At 39.5% G+C, this 28,000-nt stretch overlaps 2 long non-coding RNA genes across 4 annotated transcripts; one reads left to right on the top strand and one right to left on the bottom strand.

Moving 5' to 3' along the window:
• Positions 1-308: 308 nt before the first annotated feature.
• Positions 309-4,379, top strand: LOC121887479. Of its 3 annotated transcripts, XR_006092981.1 has the most exons (6): positions 309-1,527; positions 1,742-1,821; positions 1,944-2,057; positions 2,362-2,493; positions 2,621-2,659; positions 3,149-4,379. It is a non-coding gene; the product is annotated as an uncharacterized LOC121887479 (long non-coding RNA). The 3 variants fall into 3 exon arrangements; XR_006092979.1 differs by having other exon boundaries at positions 1,944-2,493; XR_006092980.1 differs by lacking the exon at positions 2,362-2,493.
• Positions 4,380-26,962: 22,583 nt separating this feature from the next.
• Positions 26,963-27,576, bottom strand: LOC121887480. The gene is made up of 2 exons (XR_006092982.1): positions 27,485-27,576; positions 26,963-27,171 (listed from the first exon to the last, which is right to left on the bottom strand). It is a non-coding gene; the product is annotated as an uncharacterized LOC121887480 (long non-coding RNA).
• Positions 27,577-28,000: the final 424 nt, after the last annotated feature.

Consider the following 28,000-nt stretch of genomic DNA (forward strand, 5'->3'; position numbering starts at 1 on the left):
CTGCTTTGCTGCAGGGCTTCACTAATTCCCACTGTGTTTGAATTGATTGCATAAATCTAGCAGTGAAGAATAACACTGTAGAAGTGTTTCTTCTCAGCATTTCTGGATTTAGCATATGTGAAAGAGCGTGTGAATGTGTGTGAGACGAAAAACACTCTTCTAAGTGGCTTCATCGCAGCTCTATCTACACTATAATAAATATAATGAATAATGTAATAATTTTACTTTCTTGCGAGGCCAGAGAACTGTAAGTTGACAGAGGGACTTGACAGAGAGAGGATGAATGACTTTATTTCAGTATGCTCTTGGTTACATTTGGGTTATGTATGCAGATTTATGCAACCCTCCCTTTTCAGGCTGCTCGTTACTCAAAGCAACTGGAAATTTCTCATCAGCCCCCCCAATTCTACACTTCACACACAGCTCCTCACATTCTAATGTGCATGAGCCAGCGAGATTAGAGAGAAATTGAATCAAATCAAATCCCCCGAAATTGCACGGAGCTCGGTGGAAAGAGTACAGATCCAAAAGGAAAAGGTATCTGTTATCTAACGCCAGCATTGCATCTCATCTCTCCCGATTGCCTGGAGACAATCAGCCACTTGGTGAGAGAGAACAGAGCACTTTAGCTCAGCACAAACCAGGGGCGTTGGCTTGATAGTTAACCATGAGGGGCTGAGCCCAGATTCTTCTCCATCAAAAAAACTTTTAAAAACATACCTCTAAAAATGTGAAAATGGAAGGAAGGAAGGGTTTGTTGCCACTCGAATGTCTCAAACTGAAATGAGCATCACATCAGATACCTACTACCATTATTACCAGGCTTACATGATGGAAATCCTCAAACTCATAATACAATGGCAATTTCACCAATGACAGTTGAAAACAGCTAACTACTACTAAGTAAACTTTCATAATTTGGTTACAAAATCATTGCTGATGGACCTACTTGATATAAACCACAATATATGATTACACAATATACTGTATATTGCACCTGACACTGACTTACAATGATGTGTGTATGACGCGTCTGAATCATTTAGATTCAGTGTTCATTTGGTAGTTTAATCTGACATCTCTTGTGAGTGAGCTAACTTTTTAAACTGACTAACGTAATCAGCTCAGCTAACGATAGTAGCCTTAAGTTTTGTTTAATGGAAGCTGTGGTAACTTAGCTGTCAGTGTACAACATGAATCAGAAAAAAAAACTTTATTGGTCATACAACTTGCCTCGGGTGTTATCACTGTTTGTAGGACTACTAGACTGATAAAATATTAAACTTTTTGGCTATCTAGCATGAGGCTAGGCTAGTTTGGTGTCGCTAGCCAAGAGGAGGCACAACTAAGCTATCATTGCTATTGGTTTAGCTGGCTACAGTGCAATGCAAAGCACGTTAGCTGTATATATTATGCTCTGCTCATATCATGTTCGCGTAACTTGGAACTCATTCAGACATTTACACACCTTGTTTTCCTGCCTCAGCATGAGAGGATGTTTGTGCTTCAGCTTCAACCCCTTTACAGGTTAAAAAATCTTCATATATACATTTTGTCCTCACACTGACTGATTGTGCGAGCTAACGTTTGGCATAGTTACCCCATCAATTGAAGAACTGACAGAGACTTGTCAGACAATAAGACATGAGCATTTCCACGTATTTTCCTGTTAACACTGATCGGTCTTGCCTCTGTTCCGTTCACTGAAGATATAAAATTACAACACTGCTGTCTTTTTTAGTGACAAACTGCTCAAAGTGGAGAATTATTCGGGGCTAAAGAAAAAATCTTCAGGGCTACAACCGAGAGCGCCCAGACCAGGTAACACCCATGGCACCAACTTTGTGTAACCCCCCACTGTGGCGCAAATTTGGTCAAAGTCTCCCATCACCTTGTCCACATGAAGTGTTTTCTGAAGTGTTTCTTTCTCTCGACACAATTAGGCCACTGGAGTGACGGGAGAAACGAGCACAGCGGGAAAGCAGAGGAAAGAGAAAGCTGCCAGCACTGCCTCAGTCTTAATTGATATTCCAGCCGAGGAGTCAGAATATTCAAATGTCAGTAAGCTCCGTTATCTCACTCGGGAGTCGGCAGAGATTAGGGGATAGGTGAACGAGGGGCGCCGGGAGGTATCACACTGCTTAAACTCCTCGCATGCAAACACACACAAATACAGGAATTTGCACATGTGCAATCATGCATACTGTATGGCAAATATACACATGCAAACTCCCACAGAGACACCTCTCTCACAAACACACTTTTCTCTCCGTTACATACAAAAACCTCACACTCTCACTTCGTCAGTCACTGACACACACTTCACGTCCGTATTCTCATTGCATGTTTTTTTGCTTGCAGGGAGGCTTCTGAGTGAAGGCTATTAGCTCAGTGGAGTCTCTCCTGCTGTCTGTTCGGGCTCAACTACAAAGAATGATCACTGTTTCAAATCAATATTGCTGTGGCCCGATCCTGGCTGTTACACAGAGAATAGTCTGTATTAACCCTCAGCTAATACCCAATCCTATCAGCTTCTTCCTGTTCCTTCTCATATGTACCGCTCTATTTGACATTCTCTCTCTCTCTCTCTCTCTCTCTCTCTCTCTCTCCATATCTGCAGTATCAGCATCACACAGACACGTGCAAGTTTGCCATTATTGTAAGGCTTTCTCCTCATTTTACCAAAATAAGCTTTCTTTTGCCAAAATAACCTTGCTATAGAGACCAAAAGTTGAAAGTGGCTCTGAACACACACACACACACACACACACACACACGCATCAAATCAAATCACAACACATACATAAACAAGCATATACACACACTACAGATATGTATGTAAATGTAAAGAGAAAAGGAATTTGCAGAGGGCTCATGAAAACATGCAGATGTTTCATTCTGCAAGTAATTAATAAATGCACGCCAGGAGCTGCAATTATGTAGGTATAGTAGTATAGGTGGTTTCTATTTCCCCACCTGCATATTTTAACTCATGAAAACAGGCACATTTAGGCACATTCAGCTCCAGGAGAGAATTGTATAAACAAGATAAAGTTTTAGGGTGTGTGTGTGTGTGTTTGTGTGTGTGTGTCTGAAGTCTTCTTAGTCTTTCTTAGCTTTTAAACTATTTCTCATTTTTCCTCTTCAGGTTCAACATTATTCACCAAAAAGGATCAGCCCATCAGAGATTAATGTTTTAGATGTGGCCTCATCAATCAGAAACAGCTTCAATTGCACAAAAGCACTGAGAACATGTAACTGGACACAACAATGCAGGTTTCTCTGTATTATTTCTCAATATGACAGATAGTGTTTTTATGTGAGACTCTGATAATGCCTTTTATCTCTCTACTATACTGTAAATTAATCTCTGCCAGTATTCTCGGCCTGTAAAAGGGTTCACCTTGAATACCCTGGTGTTCACAACTAGTGTCCACAAAGCATGCTTGTTTGTTTGTCAAGAAAGCAAGCCATTGGAGATTAAATACACAAAGCACCAAACAGCTACACACTGCATGTACTCGGGGTTATATTAGGGGAAAATGATAAACGGTAGCGATAAAACTGAAAGACACCTGAAAAATTTTGAATGAGTCAAACCTTCTCTTTACTTGCAGCCAGCCAAAGTGTCCCCGATGGCATGTTGAACAAGACTATGAAATGAATATCCAATATCCAAAGGAATATCCAAAATAGATATTGATGTCTGTTGTTAGAAAACAGTTTAAAAAAACTGTTAACAGTAAGGTCTGTAAATTATCCTGACAGTGACACTGAGTTTTTCATTTTTCAAAGCTTTGAGCACCTTATGTGATTTTTCCCATTTTACTGAGGTTAGGGCCAGAAGGCAGATGAGAAAAGACCAGAGCACACTGATTGATTTGCAGTCTTTAATAGTGCAAATAGACCAATGTCTCTACACTACTGTGTCTTGATTGGAGTCAAAGGACGACAGAGACATATGGCAAACACATATAACCTAGAACAGGTGTACATACGCCATTGTGTAGTATTCAATCCTATTGAATGATAAATACAGGGGCAGGGATTACCAGAGCCAATATCTGGGTGGGGCAGAAGTCTCGATGCTTTGACAAATAAAATCTCAAGTATCTGCATGGATGGAAGCCACTAGGGAAGGCTGTGAAAGGTTTTGTCTTGTTTTGTTTTGCAGTTTGGGTGAAATGACCCTTCAAAATGGAAAGGTTAAAATATTATTTTTGATTCATATTAGAAGTAAAATGGAAGTGTTGACATTAAAATGCATCAGCTCATTATTCATCATAATTGTACTTATATATCATTTTGCATCAAAATGCTATCCTGCCTAATACTAGATATTCCTGCTGTTTAGATTCAAAATAGATAAACACCAAATTGAGTTTAAAAAAAAAATCAATTCTTGAGTTAAAATGGCAACAGAAAAACTCCACCTTTAACTGTGTCTCTGCATTCTGTCTTCAAGCATTTGGCCTGATTTCATTGGGGATGCAAAATGGCGCCAAACAAGACAAAGCAACAAGGTATGATCTTCAGGGAGTTGTGCTCCTTGTTCCAAAGGTGTGAAGCACCTGGTAGTTACCAAGTGGCAGCTCAAAATTACCTCCTGCCTTGACGGCACCGACAAGTTGTGCAAGAATCTGAGAAAAAGAAAAAAAAATGCCAGTGACATTCCACACTGAGTCTGACAGAGAAAATTCTGAGTTCCCGTTTGGTGTGAGGAAGTCAGAATGAGACTCCATTGTTGGCCTGTTTTAATGAGCTTTGCCAGTAGCCTGGGGTAAAAGTGCAGTTGGATCTAGTGATAATGAGAAGCATAATGTCGCTCCCCCTGCCTCCTCATGCCCTCTGTTCAAATAGGACCTGATAGTTAGCTTCGCTTGAAACTAGAGTTAAAAGAAGAGCCTGGGCTTGCAACAATTTTGTGGGGGGAAAGAAATTAAAAATGCTCTGACAGGAGCCACAACAACGTGGTTAGATGGTATTTCTTGGTATTTATATGGAGCAGCTCATTTTGATACATTCAAGCTTTTCTCTCTCTTAAGCCTTCCTCAGACAAAGTAATTTGACACAGTCTTCATCATTTTCATCCCAGTCATGATTATGACTGATTTTAATCGTTGAACAAAGAATTCAAACTTATTCTCTTGATGTTTTGTAGTTTGAATGCATGCCTTTCGTCCCTGTCACACAGTTATTACTCAGTCATTCTCTGTCATCCACTGTTTCACCAACTGAATAATTAACAGACTGATAGAATGAATTTGTTGTCTGCTGAGATGCAACTTCCAGTAGCTGGCCAATCAGAACAGAGTGAGCTAATCGATAAAAATATAGACCTGGACACGTGCATGTTATGTCTTCTGTAAGAAATGAACAACATCTTTTAAAAAAGGCACAAAAGTGACACATTAAAGAAGTAGGGAGGATACACTTAAAGCCACATGTATTGATTTTGAGCCACTTAGTGGCAGCACAACAAGCTGTAAACACAACATATACAAATTATCACTGTAAAGGGTTGATATCGCTAATGTGTTAGTAAAGAGCAGCCAATTTACACGTCCAGCAGCCACAGAGCAACATTAGCATTCATTTGAAGGAGTCATGTTTCTGGTCGCCTGACAAATCTAAGTCAATAATTCACTCTCCTTCTAGCACTTTGCTGGTTTCCAACTCCTGAGGGAACTCTTTGGCGGCTCCACTGTGTTCACCAGCTAATCGCTAACCTGGTCTGTCCATCTGTAAGGCAAAAACATTGGGCTGAAAAATGATAAAACACATTTCAGGGCTTCAGAATCAGGTAACAGTTCTCTGTGGATTTGTCACTACGAGTTACACCTTTCACAACACTGTTTGATTCATTGTTAATACAAAAATATTGGTTAGCACAGCTCTGAATGCACAAAAGTGACACATTAAAAGGACCAGTGTGTAGGATTTAGTGGCATCTAACAATGAGGTTACCCCTCCCCTTCCAAGTGTGTACGAGAACTACAGTGGCCACGAAAAATGAGAAAGGCCCTCTCTGGAGCCAGTGTTTGGTTTGTCCGCTCTGGGCTACTGTAGAAATATAGCGGTCCAACATGTCAGGCTCCATGGAAGAGGAACCCGCTCTCTTTAGGGTTCATTCTAAGGTAACGAAAACACAACGATTCTTATTTTCAGGTGATTATACACTAACTAAAACATACTTATGAATGTTGTATTCCATTTCTGCAGCGTTAAAGGGGAAGAAAGGATCAAATGAAGCAAATAAAATTTGACACAAACCTCAAGTAAATTCTTTGGTTTGAGTAGCAAGGGAGGTTGACTTCACATTTTTGCTCTTGGTTTATTTTTAGTCGCACTGACACTACAGATTAATCTTTTTAAACAAAAATCACATGGATAGACACATGCTCTATTGTCTTTTTATAATTTGGAAAGACTTTTATAACTCATCATCCTGCCAGATAATAGATTTTAATGAAGGGGCGAAAAACTATGCATGGCTGACTTGCCTGTACACTGTGCTGTGATTACTGACTTGTTTGTAACAAGCATCTAAACTCTATCCTGTTTGTTAAGACTTGGTGGACCATACAAAAACCAGTCTTTAGGTGGTTTAAAAGCAGGATTATGGTCATCAAAATGAAGGAAGTCAGATTCAGAAAAGAAAACCATCAACTAAAACAAGAGATACTGTAGTCAAAGCAGGCAGAAGATCACCCAAACAAGTGCAGGTAAGGAATAAAAAGGGACATAATGCTGAGATAACTGGGCAAGATGGTCTAGCAAAGATTGAAACTCAGCAATCCATTATATAAACTGAGACTAATGAGTAATGAGGAGCAGTTGGGTGGTTATGTAGTCAGGTCAGGTGATGGGGAGGCGTGGGAAACCCATCAGTAGTGACTAGTTGACATGTGAGGGATGGCAAATCTAAAATCACAGGAGAAGGTAGTAATGAATGAAAATGAATGGATTAAACCATACATACATGAATAGCTGATATGAGCATTGTCCTCTGCTGGCCAAAAAATGTCAACTTCTCTCTTCTTGTAGCAATGAACTCTTTTACATTGATTTGCTGTAGATGGTTTGCACAACAATATGTATGGAAGAGGACACTGACTATTTTTAGGCCTCTCTGTGTTGTTATTTGGTGCCACCTGAACTAAAAAAGCAAAAGCTGTGAAATATGAACATGCCCTCATTAACTCAACTCACTCACCTGCTCAACAATTTTATCAGCCATTACCTCACTCTCACTATCTCTCTCTCTCACACACACTCACAAGCAAACACATTCTGAGCCCCTCACCGTCCAGCTCTGGGCGAGGTGCCAAGCGCTCACAGATGGCATTAGTGGAAGATGAAGTGCCCGTCTCCGCAGCCAGTGAAATGTGAATGCCAGTTAGTACCATAACTGCTATCTGATCAACGTCGCTGAGCGTCAAAGACTTGTTGACTCAGAGCAAACAGAGCTACAGGTACACTGTGCTACTTACATAAAAGAGTAACAAAGATAATCTAACAATGTAGAAATGATGCAGGAGTGTTTCCTTGTCATTTTTTTACAGTATTTTTTTGCCTCATATGCTTCCATGCAAACCCCAAATCTCATGATCTAATTTCCCATAAGACAGCCAACTATCTTTAAAAGCTTATTAATAGACAATATACAATACAACACTAAATCAATTTATCATGTTTGCAAACATGTCTCATTAGTTTAACAGCATTGCCCAGGTGAGTATTGAAGCATGATTGGTAATCACTTCACTGCCATATGAAAGTGAGAGATGGAAAAAATGAACACAACAATGCATTTTCCCTCCTTGTAAACATTGTATGTGATCACAATAACTGATGTACGCATGGGGTCTTGTGTAAAAACACTGATATTGGTCAATGTGGAATAGAAAATGTAGTACAGTAACAATCATGATTTTGCCTCCCACAATAGGATTTTTCAAATCCCATGAAAATACAAAAACTAACAGTGGGTTGGGTTGTCTCTCAGTTCTCGTTTTAGTTACCTGGGTTACAGGATACCTAATAGTTTTTGGGTAACAATGGAGCTCTGAGAGTAATATATATATATACTTAAGCAATATTTGTTAGTTTTGCTGTTTTGGTCTTGTCAGTTGGATTAGTTGATAAGTGATATATAGAATATCTACAGTCTTATCCCTTAATAGTTGTTTATTTTTAAAATACAAAATGATGACATTTCAGTGATGAACATACAGTTCCAATGCTCTGATGCTATGATAAACATGATGCATGATTCACTATGTAATTTGATTTGTTTTCATTTTATGTGTTACTTAGAGATTTTAAGTCCAAAATTAGGAGGACAGCGTTTAGTGTTAATATTGTCACATTGTTGTGACAAATGAGTCAAGGCAATTATAAATGACTGTGACTGCCAGGCACAAAGGCTTATCACTGCTAGGCGGTCCTTCTTGCAGATGAGAAGTGGGCTGTTTGTGGTTCCAGAGCCGTGTGATTGGCTACTTCACTTTTATTCCCTCCATCTCTGCCTTGTTTATGCCCGATTATGCGTGACTGCGTGGGTGAATTTACAGTTTGCTGTAACCTCGTTCAAAACAAAGTTACTCAGCAGAATACTGAATCAAAAAAGATGCAGCAGTGGTATATCTTTGAGGCAAAAGCTCAGTAGATAGTTAGGCCTTTTTTTTTCAACTGAGTGGAGATTTAGCATATGTTTCCAGGCAGGATGGAAGATTATGTGAGATGTTTGTTGACTGACCTCACTGTGTATTATTAGTTCTGAACCTGAATTAGTTTAGCTCGTTTCTCTGAGGGGGATCTGAGACCTTCAGATAAATTCACCCTTGTGATTTTCATACATCCACAACATTGTATAAAGCTCATTGATTGCCAATAACAGAGAGGCCTGACACGAGAACTCACTTCTTCGAATTACACCAGCACATGGATCCTTTTCGCTTCTGCTCCAACACACAAATGGTAACACACACACACACACACACACACACACACACACACACACACACTTGGATAATTTCAGGTGCACAGCTTGGCTAAAGGCCCCCAATTGGAGTGCCATAATATACCAGTAAGGCAGGTGGGTCACAGAGCTGATCAGATGGCCGACACACACACACACACACACACACACACACACACACACAGTGCATTTCTAATTAGATTACTCATTCCTAATCATAGCCTATTTCCTAATTCTAACCTCTTGAAATGATAATCTTATGAAAAGAATCTAACACTAAGTTTGTGGTTGTACTGAAATAGTGCAGTTGACTGTGCAGTTTCTCTTTTTTCCTCCTCTATGTCAGAATCGTTATTGATCCCTCACAGCACTGCTAGGGTTTGAAGGGTGATGGGTCACCAAACACTGGGAGAGATAAGTTGGCTTTTCAGTTTTGAAGGAAATGGAGCTGAAATTACTCTTTTGAACTTTGGTCTGACTGCAGTTCTTCTGCCCGCTCGGATCTCCTGCTGGCTCTACACAGCCTCGGCCTCAGCAGTGATTGAAAACAGAGGTCGTCCAGTCGCACATCATCAGATTTGTCTGTCTGTCCGAATATTCGCTCTGATATGGCCACAGAAGGACCTTCCCTAGTACCTTTATTACTTTTCAATTTAAATGATTTACGACATGCATATAAAGCATCACACTGAGTAAATAAGTTTTATGGCAAAACCATTTCAAAGCAAATCTCCTTCTCAAGGTCATCAGAAAACATTCCCTCAGCACAATCCTTGATACTATTCAAACATGTTGCCCTTTTGTTCTTTGTTGTTGTGCAATTCATTTTATTCAGAATATATTTATCAAGCAGTCTGAGTAGTACTATGCAAAACACTTTGTTCTCTCAAGGTAAACCACACAAGTTACATATGTCCTCTAATGGTCCCTATATGTGTCCCTACAGTAGCTCTATTGTTTATGCATATTAATGGATCCTTAGCAGTAATGTTACTTTTTCCTGAAGTGTCAAACTGCAGGAATATACATTCACCAGCCACTTTATTAGTAACAGCTTTGCAATCTAATGTAATTCAATACAACAGCTCTGCCATAATACGAAGCTTATACATTTTCATTTTTTGTTGGCATTGTCAGAAAGGTGATAATTCTACTTTATGTTTCGAGTGCATTATATTGAAAAGTGTTCCTAATATTCTGCTTCCCTCATGTATGTTAATGGAGTAGACAAAATATTAGGAACACCATACAGTATAACTAGTGCAGTGCCCGTTCAAAATGTGCCTGTTCGGAAGGGGTCGATTGCTATTTCAATGCACAGAAAAATTGATAGGCCTACAGTTGATGTGAGGTGCGAATGAGTATATACACCAACAACATGAAAGAAACTAACATTCTATTATACACAGATGCTATAAATAACAAATACTTTAATAGTAATTAATAGTAATTAAATGTTATTTTCTCATTTCAAGTAAAATAAGAGCTGCATATAAAAATAAAGTATTAAAGTAAAGTATTTTCTTCGTTTTATGTGCATAACTACAGTCATTGTGTATTGTGCTCTGAGCACATCCAAACCGCGGGTGACCTACATTCAACCATGAACCTGAATGCCTCCTGTGTAGACGCAATGGTTCTCTTGCTGCTGTTGATCTGCTAAATGTGCTGCTCACACTATGTTTGCTGTCTACTTTTCTCTTTTACGAGCACTTTTCTCTGACCCGTATCATGCCTCGTCTCTGGTCTCTCCCTGACATGCAAGAGTCGGTCGGCAGAGTCCTGAAGCTCTGCCCTGCCCCTGCACAGAGCAGAGCAGCTCATTGATCGCTGGTTTATTCAAAGTGTATTAATATTAAACATATTGCATGTCCAAATTGCACCAAATTCGACACTGCACTCTCATGGGTCCCTAGCCATACACCCGCCAAGTGTGGAGTTGATCGGATGAACGGTTCAAGAGATACATGAAGGACATTCATACAGAGACACAGACATACAGAGATTCCTTCTTTTAGTAGATAGATGCACTCCAGTACACCACCACCACCCACCAAGATCTCAATAATAAACATAAAGTAGAATTATCACCTTTCTGTCAACAAAATTTAAACAAAAACTGAAAATATAAAGCTTCGTAACTGTAGAATTAATGGCAGAGCTGTGGTATTGGATTACATTAGATTGCACAGGTGTACCCAATGAAGTGGCCGGTGAGTGTATTTTCAACCATTGCAGTTTGCTCCTTATTCATACATGATGCCTAAAAATGGAACTTCACTGATTTTACACATTAAGATTGGTGTACTGGTCATAGAGTTTACATAAAAGCTTCTATAATGCTTTTTCAAGTCTGAGGAAATAACCCTGATGATGTCATCAAGAGGTCATCTCTGCATGGGGCTCAAGGTTATATATTTTATTGGAAAGCCACAGTCACAGACTGGGGATATGTTGTAGCGTTTGAAAGACATGGGTGTCAACCAGACAGGAAGGGTTTAATGTAAAGACGTTTTTGAGTTGGATTATTGGAAATGAAGGATACAGCATTTTTAGAGCTAGACCAATACTGCAGTAGGGAGTGAAAGTCAGGATTTCTCAACCTTGGCTGCAATCTGTAGTCTGTCATGAGTCACCCAATTTTATGCAAGTGCAATACTAAATCACTAGAGTCATACTCACCTATATACTTGTAACCACACAGGATAGTTTGCCTGTACCTTTTCCAACAGCCTCTTCTGTCACGTCATTTTGTATCCAGACAATACCAGACACTGCACTGTTATTGACTGTAGTTTACTGTAGCCTTTGTTTATTCTGTTCTGTCAAATGTATTTTATGTTAATATGTATTTTATGTTAATGTTAATAATCTAATGGGCCCTAACAAATGCACAAAAACTCTCTAACCGCAGCCATTGCAACCATTGCACCATTTTGCCCCTTTATTGGCAAGAAGTTGCCAAATTAATTGTAAAAGCTACATATATAAATGTTTCTTTTGCTAGAAATTTGGCAAAGTTCTCAAATCTGTCTGAACTGGTCTGCAGATACTGTTAGTACCATATTACAAGTGGGGTTTTCATAAGGGTATATTTCTTCTTTTTCTGTTTTACACACATCATGATCCATTTTTAATGACATGGGAAGGTTGCTGGCGCCCTCCCCCGCATACATTAGAATAAAAGGCAGGTAGCACCCCAGAAAAGGTCATCAGTCTACCACAAGGCTAACCTGTAGACAAACCAACACATTCACACTTACTGGCACATTGATGAAATTCACCTGTGGGAGTGTGGGTTTTCTCACATTTACTCATTGATTCATGCAGAAACAGTATGAACATCTTATGAAGCTTTTGTTGAGGCATTATGACTGTTTTATATGCATGCTACATTCTTCATATGCAACTTATTTGCCACACATTACAGCTTAAGCAAGCTGAGGGCGTGCATTTACATCTGCGTCACTCTCCTCATCAAGTCCAGAGTAATCAACATTTAACACAGAATGCCATCAGTATAAACCAAGTCAACTGTAGAAGATTACTATGCATCTTTTCACACTTTTTCCAGTCAAATGCCTTATAAGGACTGGATTTATTCTGAGTAATTAGTGGCAATATTCCAGTGAGACACACACACGCACTCTGCCCTAGAAATGGATGTAAGTCTTCAAAAGCATTACATCTGTTCTACAGTGACAGATTATGTCTTTTTTCAGAATACAGATTTATGAGTTACAGCCAATAATGCTTTGATCGATGGGGAAAAAAATAAAATAACAGTCCCATTTTCCAGCCGGTGAGAAACAGCAGCATATGTCAGTGTCATGGTACATTTTGTAATTCCCTGGCTCTGAAAACAGGGAGGAGAAAACATTTGTTTCATGTTGTCTTATGGGCCTGTTAAATCACCTATCGAAAAGCTTGTGGAGGAGGTTTTGAATTCATAAAACTGAAATGTGGAAAGAAAAACTTGTCATCTATGCCAAGTACGTAGATATGCAAATGCAGATTGGCAGACAGAGGCACAACTGAATGCATGCACGCATACACATCAGAAGATGATTACTACATGACTCCACATCACTGTACTGACTCCTTAATTTAGGGATGTTTTAGAAGAAACATAATGACCTTTTCACAGAGATACTCATCAAATTGACAAACCCCACAGCTAACCTTTAGTTTAGGCAACCAACTTATTGAAAACAAAGTCTTAAATAAATGTGCAGACAGTGGGATTTAATTCTCGTAACTCTAAATAAGCAATAAATCAACAAAAAGAGTTCTTTCACTGATTTATTGTTTCTTAACACATGTAAGGCAGACTGAAGCAAATCATTTTATCATTAAAAATAAACCCACATCTCTAAACTTTTTCAGAGCTGTTGCTAAGTCAACATCCTTCCACACTGGGGAGACATGAAAAAGAGCTTCCAGCTGGGAGCTCCATGTCACAGAGGAACTGTAATAATATGTCGGTGACATGTGGGGCCGGCAGCAGAGGATGAAATGTCTTGCAGCTCAGAGCTCAACACTGTTGTCTGTCATAAAGAATAGTGGTGCAGGAACAGCACAAAGACACATTTTTGTCGCAAAGTAAAGGTACATTAACAGCTAGAAAGTCGATTTAGTTGAGTGCTTTGTGATTGGTTGTTGCTACATATAAACTAAGTTCATTAAACATTTATTTAGACAGGGTGGTCTAATGAGAGTGCTGATAAATTACATGTTGCAATTATACATAAGTACAACCAAGACGGAAAACTGACATGAGCTGCAACTACTGATAAAGAAGATTAAATGATGAAACAGACATCAAACCAGTGTTAAATAATTAAATACAGGAGCGTGTTTTAAAGGCTAATTAAATCTTAATCACCTACAATCACTCAAATTTACAATTGCAGGTACAAGTAGAATCAAATGGAAATTTCATAAATGCTTTAAAATCTGCTAAAGGTGATGATCCTGTTTCAGTTCCTTCTGCAGTTTATCAAATCAGAACTTGAACTTGTATGTCGCTCATATTCTTAGCCACGCTACCAGCATGGCTCTAGGGAATGTAATGTCGGTCAGTCCACCACTTTGGTCCAGACTGAGATGGCTCAAAAACTGTCAGATGGATTGCCATGAAATTTTATAGCGACATAAATGGTTCCCAGAAGATGAATTCTTATGTGTTTGGTGACCCCCTGACTTTTCCTTTTAAATTTGTCGAGACATTTCACTGAGAAGCACAACTACTGGATTGATTGCCATGAAATTTGGTACATTCATGCCCCTCCCCACCCTCCCCCACCCCCATGATCCCCCAAAGAGGAACTGTCATAACACCACTGTCCCTAAGTAGCCTCACAGAGCCACTAGCATGGCTGTAGACTCTTGTCTTGTTCCCACAGCACTACAGGCCTGCCTCTGTATGCTTCCAATCAAACACTGGTCATTCATTCATTATGCTGGCCTACACTGATGGTCACTCACTCAGCGTCAGGTTAGCTAACGACAGCTGAGTAAGACGACTGGTTAATGTATGACCTTGAATGAAGGACATGGGAGTATTTTGCGACATTGGTTCATTTATCAATACTGTAACAAACGATGTGTTTGGAACGTCCTTCATTGTGCTGCAAAATCATGAGATTTATGGATTTTTACATATCATTTTGCTGTTGTTGAACCACCCATGGTGCTTTCCACAGATGTTTTCACATAATCTACCTAATTACATGTCTGCACAGACTGTGCTTGATTGACATCTATCTCCCTGACCCTCTTGTTAGTCACCTATCAAGGCAGGACCTGGTAGATACCTTTATGATTCTTATTAGTGCAACATATTGAGTTTGGTGACATCACATAATTCCCAGCATAATCGCCCAACATTAACCTAGACCTCTAATTAGCCAGAATAACTGAAAACACCTGAGTGGGTGTACAGAGCCTCTAAGAGTGTGTCAACATTGAGTGTTCCATAACGGCATGACGGACATGAGTACAGATGTTTTGTCTGACATTCCCAGCTAATGGTGTAATACAAAAACAATAAAGTTGTGGTGAAATATTCCTTTTAGTCATTCTCTTAGTGCAGCAAAATGTTTCAGAAAGAAAGAATTTTAGCATCCTGCCATCCTTCAAGGTTAGAGATTGCAGCATTGGCACCAATTATAGTTCACTGTAAGTTTGGAAAAGTGATGGAGCTGTCTTTGGATTTAGTCTTCCCTACAAACATATGATCTTTACTGACACAAACTTTTATGTGCTTGTCTGCGCAGCAAACGCCAGCTACGACAAAAAAAAAAAACACATTTGATTGAGATCAGAGATTCATGGTGAAGGTTAGAAAGGATTCCTTGTCACCACCCTCATGGTTATTCCAACAAGTGGATATCCTTCACTGTCACAGACTATCAAAAGTGCTACTGATCAGTCTTCCACATGTAACTCTTTGATACGATGGATGTGACACGGGAAACTTGGTTTTCATAACCCAGTGCAGGTCAAACACACAGCTGAATGATGATGAATCACGTTGTGATGAGGATGACACAACTGACTTCAAAGGCAGCAGCAGAAATCATATTAAATTTCTGACAGCATTTTTACACACCGCTGGGATGTGCCTCATGCAGGCATGGGTGCACATGAATTAGGGCACTCACACACATAACAACAGATAAGCAAACACGCACACAAGCACACACCCATCAATCTCTTCCTTTTCAGCACTATATCCTCGGTCTATGTCTTGCCTTTTCTCTCTCTTTCTTTCACATACAAACACACAGCCACTCAGGTGGGGTAATTGAATGTGACAGCAAATCCTGAGAGGGTTGTTGGCGGGTTATCAGGTTAACCTGTGAAATGTAACCCACCTGACACCAGCAGGTTGGCTCTGACACCTACAGAGACACGGTTGAATCATTCCGGCAAAGACTGGAGGCTAAATACAGTAGGTTCCTCTTCTTCAGCAGAGGTATTTTCACTTTTTATGAGTAATGTGGGATAACTGTAGAGTAACAAGATGAACGTAATCACACTTCATCAGAGCTAACGTAAGATTCTAGATAACACTATCTTTGTCGGAAAAGCATGTAAAAAGAAATCCACCAAATTTCAAGACCTGGTCACACAGTAGAAGCTTTGTGATGTAGTGATTACTTGCAGGGTTAGCTAGTAAACTGTAGCTGGCGAGCTAAACGTTAACATGCTAGCCAGCAGGGAATATGTCAGTCACAATAGCTCTCACAGCTTCTTTATATTTTCTTTTTACTCTCTGTGAACTCCTCCCTAGTATTTGGTTCTCAGGACAAAGTTTAATTCAATAAAAAATTCTTGAAGGGGAAAAAAAGCTCTCCAAGCTCATAAGCTCGGTCGCTAATGAGACAAGTTAACAGCTTACTCAAAGGATGTAAGGATGTAGGGATTGTACCATCAGCTCCTTTCTGATAACTGTCTGCAAACTATTCCTCATTGGTGGAGCAATTTATAGCCTGACAGACTCATTGAAAAATTCACAATCTATGGAAGTTTAACTGCTGAATGTAAGATGTCTCCTTCTTCACTGTCCATGTCCACAGCCCATCCTCAAAAGAAAAAAGACAGTACAGGTCGAAAATTCAGCCAGCAAAAAGGACCTATAGTTACGTTTACACCATCTAGAACTGACGCAGTTTAGATGACGTCAATATAAAGGGACAGATTTCCATAATCGGAGGAGGCAGGTTGGGTGATGGCTAGATAGATTGCAAAAAGTGGACTTAGCTGCAGGAGACTGTTGTTCGCTTCTCGTTTCCAACTGTGAGTTTGGACAGTTTTCTAAAAACCGCAACTAAAATTGTTTTGGTGTTTGCTGTTGCCATGACAATGAAGGTTGCCTAATTTTGAAGAAAGTAGTAACTTTAACCCACACCACCTTTCAAGTGATCATTTTAACCCAAACCATGATCTTTCCAAACCCTAACCAACTGGTTTTAATGCCTAAACCTAACCAGACCTTAACTACAGCATAGTCACACCATAAAACATAATTATTTTTTAACAGTGATTTGTAATGGTTTTGGAAAGCTGCCGATAGAGGTGGCATATTAGAAAACGCTCCTATGGATTGTTCTGGAGTGCATGGTACAATTAACCTATGTGGTCATTTAATTATGAGGATGTGTTGGCAGGCAAGTTGTTTACTGGATCACAATTGGCTCTAAAGTAGTTGTGATGTCACAAATTATGCTTGTTATTTCACACCTTAAACTCAGACTTAAAATGAGCACAGAGAAACTTTCCTTACTCAGCAGTTGAATGTGAAAACAGCCTTCTAGTGTCAAACACAGACATCATTCTGCACATCCAACTGAAGGAACAAGAAGAAAGACATTTTTGAGTGGAGGGGGACTTTAAAATCCCTCAGATATCTACAGTACATCTCCTCTGTGATGGATATAGGTCTAAAAGGGATCTTATGTTTTTATACCTGGATTTACAGTGCCTGAAACATCATAAAGAAATACCATTTGAAAGATGATGTGCAGCACAGTGCAATAACACTTCTCTGCTCTGGCAGCAAAATACTTTACAGTTAAAATGGGATTGCAGTTGCCGTCAATTAATGGAGTGTGATGAGGATCTCAAGCTTGAGGCACCCATCTCGAGCCGGAGACGCAGGCCTCGCTCCGTTTATTGACAGCTCAAGAATCAACAACACACCCATAACCAATCAGTCAACGATTCTCATTTCAGCTGTTAAAATCTATCTGCAAGTCTACAGCAATTCAACTGACGCCAACAAAGCACATGCATGATGAAATGGAGCGCAATCACTGGGGTGCTATGTGTTGTTGCTGTCAGCCACTTTTTCCACACACAATGAGGGAGTTTTAACTCAGTGAGGGCCACAAACATCAGTCACCAGTCTTCAGTCACTGATGGCAGCTTTGATCTGCGGGATAAAGGTGACTTTGAGGCTATTTGCATGCAACTATCGCTTGATAACACAATGATGACATAAAAATGTAATGATGGGAGATGGAGATGAAGATCAGGAGGAGGAAGAGATGGAGGATCAGAAGATGATAAGTTTGCTGTTTATAATATTGATGCTGATGGAAAAAATGAAGAAGATAAAGAGGAAGACTAGATACGTGAGGTTTTGATAATGATTATAATCATAAAGATGATGTTGATTGCAGTGACAACCCTTTAGATCCCAAAATGGAGAAAGGCCTCTAAACAGTAAATTCTCTAGTTTTTTTTCGTCTCTCATATTTGGTGCTACTTTCTTTCAAATTTTCCTCAGTGGCCTCTCTCTCTAACTTCTCTCTATTTAGCATTTATAAGCAACATATAAAAAATAATAAAAGGTTTATAACACACTCTTAAAAAGTTTAATATACAGTTTTTTTTAACAATAACAGTTTCTCCTATGAAGATATATTTTATGCTTTTACAACTGTGTTTTACTGTATTGGCGATCACTATATTTTTATATACCAGCATTGAGTTGTGGATGCCCAAAGGAGGAGTTACATTTGATGACAAACACAATTATAATATTATAAACCTGTGTATTTACAGCTTGTAAATGCTAAATAGACTTTAAGTGTTATCGACTCCTCCCCCTAACAGCGATTGTCAAATCATAGCTTAGTAACTGTAACTAGGCACAACAGGTCTGTCGAGCCTTAGATTCCTCCACATGCCAAAGCGGCCGGCGTGGGCCTCTAGTAAGAATAGATAGAGAGTGTTACTACCAACGCCAAGAAATACAGAAGTTATATTTGCTTCTGGGGTTACAGATTATGTTTTTTTTAAATAAAAAAAAGCCCCATTCACAACTCACATACTTACTGTGTAGTATTTCCAAACTGTGTGGAAACCAGTCCAGTCATGCTATCAGAGTGCAGACTAATGTTAACTGCTCTGTCCTGCTCTTTATTGGATTTTTGTACTCCAGCAAACTTCCCCAAATCCAACCTTCAGGATGAAGCATTACATTTACCAAACACATCAACTAGTCAGTTAGTTATAACAGAGACATGGTTAGCACAATATCATTTATGTAGCCATCATTTAAGACTCCTTTTTACAAGATTCACATTTTAAAACAAGTCAGCTGGAAACATAACAAGCCAGAGTTTGTTTTCAACCAACTCATGGAGTTATCATTAGCTTAATTAATTAACTAGCTACAGTACAGCTGATAAAATGCAACAACTGTCATTTTAGCTAGCAAAATCAACAGTGGCAGACAATTAAGATTTCAGAAAGTTAAAACCTTTAGAAAAATTAAATTGGACATGAATAAGAACAAGTTGGATCCCCAAAACTTTTCTTTGTCTGTCTGAGCACATTATTTAACTGTATCAGCCTTCATATGCATTGTTGTAAACACTGTCCTTCCTGCAGTTAGTATTTTGGCTCAAAAACCTTGTTGAGAAAGCCTATATAATTGTGTTCTAAGATGAATAATGGCTGGTTATGACCCCTGCATTAAATTCTGCTGCTTACCTGGCTTTGATCTCATTGATTATGCTATACATATTGTCCATAATCCATCTTCACAAATCAATATGTGCATTGTGATACTTGTGAAATCATTCTCGGGGTACCCCACACGTGCTTGTGTCTGATAGTCATAGTTCTGAGCTGCAAAACTCTAAAGAGAAGATTGCAAACTTTGGCCTGAAATGGATTTTATTTGAAGCTCCTTCTATGGGCATAAAGGAAGTGGTGGAGGGGGGTGTATTAGAGAGTGGATCACAGGTGTTTGAGAGATAGACATGGCTCTTAAACACGTTTATGCACTTCACACACTCGCACATGCACACACACATTAATCTGTAGCCAAGGGCAACAGCTGGATCCATTCCCATTCCAGTAGCTAGCGGTGGCTTTGGAGAGCCATGTGGCATTTGCATATGCATATGTAAACATGCACTTGCAGTGCAATGCTGGTAAATTCTATCTGCTATCTGCATCAGCAGTGGCTCAGAGATATGTAGCTGCTGCCTTTGGAGCTCTGTGTAAATATGCTCACATCCCTTCCCTCGGTCTATTTGAAATTGCAGGTCTATTGTTTGTTTTTCGTATTGCAATTTGCCTCAACAATGATATCTGAACCACAGGACAGTTATCAGTTATGGTTTTGTGTGTGTGTGTGTGTGCGCACGCATTTGTGCTTTGCCACTGTATTGCTTCGAAGCTCTCCGTCTGTTGGAGTTAAATGTCATGACTCCAGAATACATTCTTAAATGTTTCTACATATCAACGTCCTCTTTCTCTTTCCCTGGGCATCTGTTCACAGGTAAATAAATAACATGTTCAGCTTCTTAACCATTAAAAGAGACATTCTTGGCCTTGATCAAGGTACTGCATGCATTTTGTGGCTTGATCCCCCAGAAAAACAAGAAGCCCCTAATAATGCATCATCTGATTATTGCAGTTAAGTTTATGCCCTGTAGGCTGCTCACATAGGAGCATCTGCTGTGTATATGTAATAGACACATATACACAGCAGCCTGCCTGGATGCCAATCTCTGTATTATGGCTTTGATGTGTGTGCGAGGCGGCTCTCCCGCAGGACGCCCTGCGCTCACTCCGGTGTGGATTGGCATTACTGGCATTATTACACACAGAATTATTATTTAGATTTCCTCAGAGGCAAAGACGAAAGCTGGTGTGTGTGTGTGTGTATACATATACATATATATATATATATATATATATATATATATATATACACACACACACACACACACACATACATACGTACATATACATACGTACATATACATACATACATGCATACATACAGTAGGGTCCAAAAGTCTTAGACCACTTTCCTACTGTATACATACATACACACAAGCTTTCCCCATATATATATAGATATATATATATATACATACATACACACACATATATGCATGCACACAGACAGAGAGAGAGAGAGAGAAAGATATGTGCACATATCACGTATCGATAAATTGAGTCTTATAAAAGTGTGTTTGAGAGCTACAGTGTTTTGCTGTGTTTACATGGCTATGAATACATTCACATACATATGGCAAGATGTGTGATGTGGAGTAGAATCACCAGACTCAGGAGCAATCCTCTGCAGGCTGTGGCAACATGAGACACGCCCCCATACACATGATGTAAATGACTGCAGGGAACGCACATATGGAGTATTGCTGGGTCCTCTGGGATTGGTGCGTAGACTTTGTGTAGCCATGAAAGACAAACATGAAGACGTACACAGTCCAATATGCAGTGTGTCAGGCTCTGATGCAACGTGCAGAGAGTAATAAGACACAAAAGAGAATTCTTCAAAGCCTCATGAAAGGTAACTTCAAGAGCAACACTTGGAAAACCATCAGTGAGTGTGTTTATCAGCCAAGAAAACCGTCAGTGAGGTCATACAGTGATCACACAGTAGCTCATGTTTTGGGACGAAATCAGATGAGTGTGAGACTTCTGTGATGACATACACCGACATCTGCACACATTTTCCCACACTGCTTAGATATATCACTTACTGTCAAACAGAAAAACAGGAGCACCTGAAGATCCAAGTACATTGTTAAAGGGGTACTCCAGAAATTTAGTATTCCACTTCCTTAAAGTTGGAGGGCTCAAAGCTTGCTTCTTCCATGTTGTATGTAGATTGGCTTTGGTCAAAATTGGAGCAGCAGAGGCCAGAATATCCTTATTTTTAGTTCCCATAATGGGCTTAAACTCCTACAATGCTGCATCCTACATTTCCCATAATGCAAACAAAAGCATCTTTTCATTTTCTCATTTTTTTCTATTTTCTAAGCCCAAGCTGGGGAATACCCTGATGACATCATCAGATGTATTTTCTCCAACTGGACAAAATTATACAACTGTTTTCAATGACTGACCTTATGTGTACAATTAGTAGAATGCCCCTTTAACTTTCACTACACTATGTGTGTGTATGCACGTATACACACACCCACACACGTGTTATCTTTTTTTCAAGCACAAGTAGTTGTTTTTTAATATCAAATCAGCTTTCAAAGGTGTTATCCTTTCCCCATTACTTTGCTCTTTAGGTTAGCTGCTAATTAGAGTTGCATGGTAACATTTAATTGATGTAACAGTCATGGGGCCCTTTGTATTCCTGCAGTCTCTACTTCCGACGCACACAGCTGCTCTTTGTGTTTCCACAGAAGGACATCATGTCATACATGGTCACCACTAAAAGCAACTTATCTGTGTAAAGTAGCTAAAACGTTGGACCTATTCAGCAAACAAAATAATGGTGGCCACAATAAATGCCTCCATTTCACACTTATCATTTTTCCACTGTACGATACAGGAAACTATATGTTGGGTGAGACTTTTGAATGTTTGCAGGAGGACTGAAAAACAGGATTTTTCTCCATCTTTCTCTTGAAGGTGGAGCTAAAGTGCAGCAATTCACATACAGTGACAGGCAGTTATCTAGTTTGGTGGAAACAAAGTCTCACTCTCATGCAGTGATGAGACCTCTCACAGTGATGTATTGCTCTATAAAGGGTGAGCTGGTAATGCTGTTGTGATGGTGCCACTGATAAGGCTCTGTTTGGGAACTTAGAGCAGTGGACGTCATCATGTCTGTACAAGCTTACAAGCACTCCTTCAGTGATCCAAGCAGACTAAAAGGTTCTCTGGAATTACTTCTGATTTCAGTCATTCATAAATACCTAATGAGTTAATTTACACTGAGCAGTAAGAATAACATGTTATTGCCTCTGCAACAAGGGTTTAGAAACCTGTGCATTGTGTGGTACATCAACAGTGACTGTGTACTTTTTAATTTATATTGCATATTAGATATTACTTTGGACAACTTCATCATCAGTAAAAGTCTAATTTTAGTGTCACTTCATCTGAGACTATTATCTAAATTTCCAATCTAAAAATCCATTGTAGAAGAGGCAGAGATGTCAATGTGTATACAAACTGTGGCCCCAATAGACCAGAATGCAATACAACCACAAGGCATGTTTCATTTTAAATAAGTTGTTAACCATGGCATAATAATGTAATCTACATGCAAATATTTTACTCCCGTTCTCTGAGGGTGTGTTGAAAGTAATTCTGGGAAATGTAGTATATCACTAACCAAAGTCATTTAAAAAATATATGTAGGCTGAGGCATAGTAGGTAAAAAAAAAAAAAGATTCTACTAATCATAAAAAAATATCCTTTTGTTAAACTGTAGGAGCTATAGAGTGCATGAATGCGTACATACAGTATATGCAGGGAGCTTCATGCATTTCAGAAGTACAGTACAGGCACATTAAATTAGTATGGACAGAAGCTCTCGAGCCCTAATTAACCCTTAGTTAATTACATGCACAGACGTTAAAACACAGATTAAATTATTTATTTTGACATGATCGGCTTGTAAACAATTAAAAATCTACCAGATGACGAGTCTCTCCTGGGAGAAATCCACGATATTGAGATCAGTTTTGAAGATGACTTCATTATTGTGCAGTTACATCATACTAACCCCTATTTGTTGAAGTATTTCAGGCTTTATAGGCATTAACTTGGTTGGAAGGGCAGAACATCTTGTCTCCACTGGCAGCAAGGCGATCCCTCACTTGACTTTTTGACTTTACATATCAACAAATGAATAAATTGATTTTTTTGCATTTAGCTCACTGGGTGGAGAGACAGAGAAAAACTATTACTGTGAAACGCATTATGTGTAATTCAAATTGCATTATGCTTTTACATTTTTCAAACTGGTTGTGTGAGCAGACACTTGCAAAGATTTTATGTGAGTGCAGTGGATTGGAGCAAAGTGAATTTATTGCAATCCTCTGCCATCAATGATTATGCCAGCATGGACAGAAACCTCTAAGTAGCTATCATGAGCTCATCTCCAAAGAAGATATCAACACCCTCTGGATCCAAATTCTTATTCTGGTCGGGTGTTCCCCTGAGCTGTGGTCTGAAAAGGCCAGGAGTTATTTCCATATTTATTGTGCTGCTTCAGTCCCCGATGAATAAATCAAAGGCGTAGCTAATGGCCTTCTACAGATTCCTTAATAAATCTCTGCTTTAATGCGCATCATTAAGTACTCGCTTGTGTGTGAGGTAGCCCAAAATGCCACAAGTACTTTGTTTTCATTTACTAAACAGTCTAACTCTGTTGGTGCTGTAAGTCCCTCACTCTTTCTTGTACTGTCTTCCTCTCACGTTGCTTTCTTTCCATGTCTTAACTTTCTGGAGGCTTTCTTGGGGTCTTAATCGTGGTACTCTCCCTGATTAAAACCAGTGTACTAAGCCAATTAGGGTGCCCACAGGTGGGCAATTAGGGAAGTGAATGTGCAGCACAGAGCTGAAGTGGGTCAGACAAGGCTACAGGTCGGGGAGATGTTCTCCTTTGATTGTGAGACACTGCTCCGACTTCAGCTCCAGCGTCTCTGTAACAGTCATTAACAGAGCTACACTGAAAATACTAGTTTGTTTCCCCTCCTGGAAAAAACTAAAAACATAAAAATGAAGAGCAAATTTTCAAACTTCGGGTCATGATACCTCCAAGTACAGTATGAAGACAGTATCAATCAATCAGATTCTCTATGATAGGTCCTACAGTGGTATTCACATCCTCCATTATCCTATCAGTTATGCATAGAAGAAAGATTAGCAACATTCATTTAGAGTTGTGTTTCTAGCCACCTGATGAATATAAGTCCAATATTAACTCTGTTTATAGCTCTAGTTTAGTATCCACCACAAAATTATCTGGCTCTTTAAAATGCTCCACTGTGTTCACTAACTTTGTCTGCCAGATGCACCAGCTGTTCATGAGTTCAAACTAGTTATAATCTAGTTCTGACATAAAGATTAGTTGTTGCTAAATATTTACACCTGCTAACTGCCAGGTGGAACTGTTGTGTAAGCTAGCGGAATGAACAAACTGACAAAGCTAAAGTTAGCATGCTAATATATGGCCCATTTAAACTTAGGAGTAAAAAAGGTCAAATGGAATATGGTCAACACATCTGACCTGACACTTAACATTACATTTCACAGGAAAAAAACAATATATCTCAAATTACAAAACATTATGCCAATAAGACTAAATGACCATGGGGAAAATGCTTTTTGGGCCGCAGGGGATTTTTTTTGTTGCAATATCATGAGTGGCCACTGGAAAAAGTGGGCAGCAAGATTGAGTGGCAGCGCCATATCCAGCTACAGATGTTTTGTACCTATCAATTTACACATTACTAAAGTCTTTACTAGAAAAGACATTTCAGGTTGCAGTTTAAATGATGCAACCTGATTTAGTGAATCACAAGTTTGAAACTAGTTCATAGTCACTAAGAACTTAAGAATCACTTTACACATAAACTTAGTGGAGGATATATGATTAGCTGGTGCCGTCAGGTGGTCAGACCCATAATGAAGAGTCTGTGTCAAAAATTTTAGAAAAGTGCCATCTTCATTTTACTATCAAAGCTTTATATCTGAAACACTCGCCTCTCCTGACTGGGCTACATTCATCTTTTTGCCTCTTTCATATTGTATGTGAATTTGTTTTTCCTCCTCCTAAGACTGTGTTACATATAAGCAGTAGGCAGAAACAGACTTGTATTAGATGTTTGTGTTCTGCTTTCTAAAAAGGGAAAAAGCCAGGAACAAAGGGCTGGATGGTTGGTCATTTGGCTGGCTGAGGTAGACAACAGCACTGTACTGCATGTGAAATGGGATGCTGGGCTGTGTATTGTTCTCGTGAGAGAGAATGGGTCTGTGAATGGTGTTTGAGTTGACAGTTGGAGGTCCTGAATTCACACAGCCACCTCTCTCACTCTTTATTTCTGTGTACATGCTCTCCTCATGGTCTTTCTTCCTCCTTTACCCCCTTCCTCCTTTTCCTCCCATCCCTCCCAGAAAGCTTTGTCATTTTCAAATACACAGACACACACACCCTCTGTGCCTCCATCATCGTGCCTGTGTGTAGGAGGCTCATAATGGAACATCTGCACGAATAGGGCATTTTCAGGATGAGCAGGGGAGAGGAGAGCTACATAAAAGTATCCCAGCTAAATGGGAACTTAGCTCGGTGAGGCCGAATTAATCTTTTTAATATCTTCAACCTTAATTCTAATACTAAGCTTTGGGTGCAGATACCCAGCTTGTGGCATGGCTGAGAGAAAATAACACATGGCAGACACCCGAAACAGCCTCTCCCTCCTCTGCCACCACCGCCTCCTCCACTACCAGAGAGAAAAAGTTTGAATGCAGAAGCAGAGCCTCAACTTGCCTTTTCAATAATTCAAGAACCGGACAAAAAAAAAAAGTTTTTGGAGAGAGAAACTCCTGGAAAGATTTTCTCTTGAATGTCTCCTCTAGGGAGCCGTTGCACAGGCCCAGGTATGAGTGGAGATGAATCTCTGGAGAGAGTGGAGCTCTGAGGAAGGAATGGTTTGGAAAAGGAAGGCATTACCACAGCCACCGAGTATCCGCTGCCGTGTGATCTATTCAAAGAATTTGCTCTTCAGAGGATATTAATGTAAACCCAAACTCCCTTCCATCCAGTCCAGCTTATTCTGTTCAGCTCAACTTACCACTTTTCTGGCTGCACGTACCCACTGGCTGCATCTCAAGAGTATTTCCTCTGATGTGTTCAACGTGATTTAATTAAGCAGAATCCTATTCCCAGTTATGTTTTACTTCACAGTATGTTTGTTAGGAGGTTTGGCTGAAGTTCGGTGGGCAGCTCACCCTCTGGCACGCTGACAAGATGTTGATTTTTCACTTTTAAAAACTATAGTTGTCTCATTAAAAACAATGCATTATGCTCATCCTTCCAGCAGCAAGCTTCTGCAAGTTCTTTTTAACGGACGTGTGAAATAATGAGAGACTACACTTCCCGGAGGTGAAGTAAATGTCACAGTTATGCACGCAAGAGGACCCAAATACAGAAACAACAGGCAGGCGACAAGAAAACTGAAGAAAATATTTATTTACCAGACTCTGGTTACTGGCAGACGAAGACAAAAACAGAACTGCCTGACTTGAAACACGGGGAGCAAAAATAACAGCTGCAAAGAGCAGGATACATTGACCACCAACTGACAAAGAACTCAGAGAACAGACAAGTATAAATACACAAGGAATTAATCACAGAGGAAGACACAGCTGGAGTGGGGCAGGTTCTGGAAAAGGAGGGAAACACAAGGATTGGTTAACAAAGAAGACAACGAGGGTGTGGCAGGCAACAAACAGGGCAAGGCTAACGAGACTAAACATTGAACAGGGGTGTAGGGGAAAACAGCCAGAGCAGCACTACAGCAACACATGAAAAATACAAGGTTACAAACTGTCAAGAATAAAACCAAAGCAAGATGGAGATAAAACTAAAGAACACATGAGCCCTTGGGGCTATTTCACAAAAGCAGAATTCAGAAATCCAGGATAACAGAAAAAAACGAGGCTTGACCTAGTCCAGTCTGCATCCTGGCTTTATACCTTTCACGTTGGCCAAGCCAGGTTGAGGAGGCGCAACTAGGTGAAGACAGGTTTAAGTAATTTGGATAAATGCATGTTCACAGCTTTCTTCAACAGACCACAAGGTCGGTTACAGAATTACTGATGCAGAAATGGAAAAGATGCATACTTTTCACCCAGTGAGCAACAGCTACTAATGAAAGCTTATGAGGAAGCAAAGCATATAATATGTAAAAAAGGAAACACTGCCGCTGTAATAAAACAGCGAGAAAAAGCAAGCTGACTGAATGAGTAAGTAGCCTAAAAATACACATTTACCAACCACTGCTTAACTAAAACCTTCATAATTATACAATTTAAGGAGTTACTTGCCATTTTCACAAATTGACAGTTGTACATTTTGCCTTAAAATGTAAGCAGTGGAAGTTAATGTTACTCAGGAAATTAACCATTACATACATTATATATATATATATATATATATATATAAAAAAAATCTCCCTCTCACCCCCCTCCCATGGGGGGTGGTGGTGTGTC

This window comes from Thunnus maccoyii, chromosome 20, assembly GCF_910596095.1.
Source record: "Thunnus maccoyii chromosome 20, fThuMac1.1, whole genome shotgun sequence".
Classification (NCBI taxonomy): domain Eukaryota; kingdom Metazoa; phylum Chordata; class Actinopteri; order Scombriformes; family Scombridae; genus Thunnus; species Thunnus maccoyii.